The sequence below is a fragment of the Mandrillus leucophaeus genome, unplaced genomic scaffold, assembly GCF_000951045.1.
Source record: "Mandrillus leucophaeus isolate KB7577 unplaced genomic scaffold, Mleu.le_1.0 Scaffold172, whole genome shotgun sequence".
Taxonomy (NCBI): domain Eukaryota; kingdom Metazoa; phylum Chordata; class Mammalia; order Primates; family Cercopithecidae; genus Mandrillus; species Mandrillus leucophaeus.
Window position 1 is genome coordinate 1,956,919 of NW_012101721.1, and position 3,760 is coordinate 1,960,678.

At 40.1% G+C, this 3,760-nt stretch overlaps 1 long non-coding RNA gene across 1 annotated transcript; it reads left to right on the forward strand.

Moving 5' to 3' along the window:
• The first annotated feature begins 483 nt into the window (after positions 1 to 483).
• Positions 484 to 2,033, forward strand: LOC105537420. The gene is made up of 2 exons (XR_001005708.1): positions 484 to 693; positions 1,652 to 2,033. It is a non-coding gene; the product is annotated as an uncharacterized LOC105537420 (long non-coding RNA).
• The last annotated feature ends 1,727 nt before the right edge of the window (positions 2,034 to 3,760 follow it).

Genomic DNA, 3,760 nt, shown 5'->3' on the forward strand with positions numbered 1-3,760 from the left:
TCCCTTCCTTCCTCCTTCCCTCCCTCCTTCCTTACTCCCTCCCTCCTTCCCTCCCTCCCTCCTTCCCTTCTTCCCTTCTTTCCTTCCTTCCTTCCTTCCTTCATTCCTTCCTTCCTTCTTTCCTTCCTCCTTGCCTCCCTCCTTCATTCCCTCCTCCCTCCCTCCCCTCTCCCTCCCTTCCTTCCTCCCTCATTTCCTCCCTCTCTCCCTTCCTCCCTCCCTCCCTCCCTTCCTCCCTCCCTTCCTTCCTCCCTTCCTTCCCTCCTTACTTCCTTTTTCTTTTGGTCGGATGTACATAGAAAACACTTAAAAATTTGCTTGTAATTTAAAAATTTCTCGGGATATTTCTGGATTTGAGCATCTCTTGGTTACTTTTACCTGGAACCTGGTAAACTGAGTCCATTTCTCTGTTTCCCCTTTCTGTCCCTTTTTGGAAAGTTTTCTTCAATTATATCTTCAGTTATTGGTTCTCTTTTGATTGTTCTAGATTCTTCTTCAGAAACATAACTCTTAGGCTCAATCTCTATTCCTGGTCTTCCACAGCTATCGTCTTCTTTTTAAAGTACTGTATTTTATTGAATCTAAGCTAGTATTTGTTGTAGGAAGCACTATTATTATAAGTACAACTAAGGAAGAAAAAATGCTGCCAATTAAACTGTGACATAATGCCATGATTACAGTCCTGTGAAATTGGTAAGTTGCTCACACCATTCTCTCTCTTCTTTTGATAGACTTCATCTATTTTGAGGGACTTGGCAGTTGCTCCTGCATTTGGTTGCATTGTTTGGCATGTGACAGGCAATTCTTTTTGCATAAGTCTCAGTTACAAAACATAACACAGCTTCTACTTAAGGATACCTTCCTTTCTTGGGTCCTGTCAAGCACTTAGTTTTTCTTAAAGAAAAAAAAAATAAAAAGAATTGCAGTGGTTGGTCCAATAATAGACATTTGCTTCAGTAATATCAAATTACATCCTGCTGCTTGAATTCCATGCCTTTCTGCATACATAATAACTTCTTGTTTCAATGCCAAACCATAGTGTAATCTTTTAAAAGACATTTTAAATGGCAATTAAACTCACATGTAATTGCAACAATGTATACAACTCAATTAAAGTGCTAATAACATGAACAGCTGAGACCAAGTTCACCCATGCCCAGGTCTTGATGACCTCACCATGGCAGCTCCCTGGCCCGGGGTGATTATAAGATGCCAGTGGTTGCAAGACTTGGCCTGATTTCAGAAGTGTTGATGTGGCAACACAGACATCTTAGAATTAAGGAAATAGTTTTAATTCTTGGTGCTCTTTCTTGGCATTCCGAAAGTGTTCCTCCAGTTTGCCATCTATAACGCTTTCTTAGTTTTCTGCCATGTCCATTCCACTCATTTACTGCTTCCTATGTGACTTTTAATTATGTTTAATAATTTAATTTTCTTGGGAATATTTTTCTCTTATTACAACCAGCTTCCTTTGTATCTTTTCTTGAGTCCATTGGCCAGATTCTCTTTCATAAGCCTGAAGCCCCTAATATTTACCCTGAGATTGTATTCTAGTTAGTAGAATGGGAATGCAGGTGATGTGTGTGACATATAGGACTTCCCCATAAAAGCCTTTAATGAGTTGTCCTCTGTTCTCTTTCCCCCCTTCCAGCTGAGTGCCATGAGAGGACAGTGACAACCTCGGAGGCCTCATGGTGAAGGTGGCAGAACCTTTGTTAGCCTGGGTGCTCAGGGTGGACAGCTGCTCTTGCCAACTGGGAACATCTGCCTCGAGCGCTTTTGTAAGTGACAGATAAGCTTTTATTGTACTTCTGCCAGGATACAAACATTAGATGTATTTGTACAGCAGCTAAAGGTACTCTAATAACACATATTCTGAAATCACCATGTACCCTAAAATATTTTAACAAAATTCTTGCAATATTTGTATGAGAACTGCTGGATTTTGCTTTCTTAACCAATTTGCTGTTGCTACTGGAAAAAGAGAATGAAATGATCTCAAATGAGGTAATAAAATCATTACTGAATTTTAACAGTTCCATCATTTCTGCCAAAAATAAAAAAAAAACAGAAGCAGCTTTAGAGTACCATTCTTCTCCAGTGGGTGTGTGCTGGTCTGATTTGCTCGGACATTTGCAGAGGGAAGAACACTTACAAGTAGTAAGGAGCTGAAGCCTGAGTGGATCATATCTGAATATTGTTTAATATTGTTTTGAATAACATATTTCTAAAAACTCCACTCTTTTAGCTAACTGCTTTCTCTTGATATCCTAAAAGTTTTGCTTCACTGTTCATTTTAAAAGAATCACAATTAGGTCTAACATAAACAAGGGAGCCAGCCCCCCATCACACTTTTGTAAGAACATAAAATGTCATCTCACATGCCAGTCTTTGAAGCTTATCCTGATAGCAGTTTAACTCAGCTTGTTTTCTATATCTATATGTATTTGTGTGTGTGTATATATATATGTGTGTGTGTATATATATGGTTTTCAGTTGCAATTTCATAAGGCCACATTATGTTTTTATATTATAAATGCCAATTTTAAAACATTTTCTTCTGGTTTCTGTAGTAAGTTATCTTCAGAAATGTGCTCTTTTTGTTAGTCTTCCGGGTGATGCTCTGTTTCCCTTATTCTCTTATGGTGAATGCTGTTTTTCCATAGGCTTCATGAGGATTCCCTCTCCTATATCCCCTCTTCCGCCTGGCACATTGTTTACCTTTAAGCAAGTAGAGCTCCTTGGAGCCTTGGTGCTTGCTTGCTAAAAGAGGAAGTGTAGATTGTGCCGATTGTCCTTGGCTTTGCTCACTGCCCTATTCCTAGGTGTGTAGCTGAAGGGCAGTTGTGGTGCACAACTCCCCAGAATTGAAGGGCATTCATCTTGTGCAGCCCTGCTGAACTGGCATAGGATCTCCCCCTACCTCTTCTGCCCATTCTCTAACAACCAGAACTGATGGGGGATGTGAAAATCTTACTCTCCAGCACAAACTACCTTTGTGCTTCCTATAAGGCATGCTGTGTGGAGAAAATGCCTTCCAAAACATGACGTGCCACTGGTAATCCTCTTCCACTTCCTGCTCTGTGGTTTCCCAGTAATTGCATTCTATGAATGGATGTAGATTGAGGGAGAGGTAATAGTTCTCTGGCTCCTGCAAAGAATAGCAGTCATAATAAAGAGCCAGGTTTTCATTTGACTTGGTCCTGGGTCTCTGAACTGGAGGTAGAAAGTAGGAGAGAAAGAAAATGTCTATCATCTTTCAAGACGATGGTGCTCTTCTGTTTTCTAAGAAGCAGCACGGACTGTTTGTCTCAATGCAGCTCAGCTTTAGCAGCTTTATTTAGTTAGTAGGAATTCCTTCTAGATTCTGGTAACAGGTTGTTAGTCTTCATTTTCATTATTGTTGTGACTTTTTGTCATTTTTCTGTATGATAAATAATTTAGGGAGAAGTTTGGAGATCCTTTGTCAGGAACTTCTAGCCAAATGCCATTTTAAACTCTAAGTGGACCTGATTTTATTTTACTTAAAAAAATTAGGTCTGGGAATGAGTTCAGTTTACTTATTCGTCATGTTCTGCTTGCCTTAAACCACTTATGAAGTGTCCATGGGCTCCAAGGTTGCCCTCCAATGCTTTTCTAAATCTCATTGTTGCCTGCACCTTTGGAGGAGGCAGGGTGAGCGAGACCCTTTTTGGTAGCGTGTAGCCATGCCAAGCAGTCATCGGATGATGGGTAATTTCTTTTACCTAGGGTCTCATTC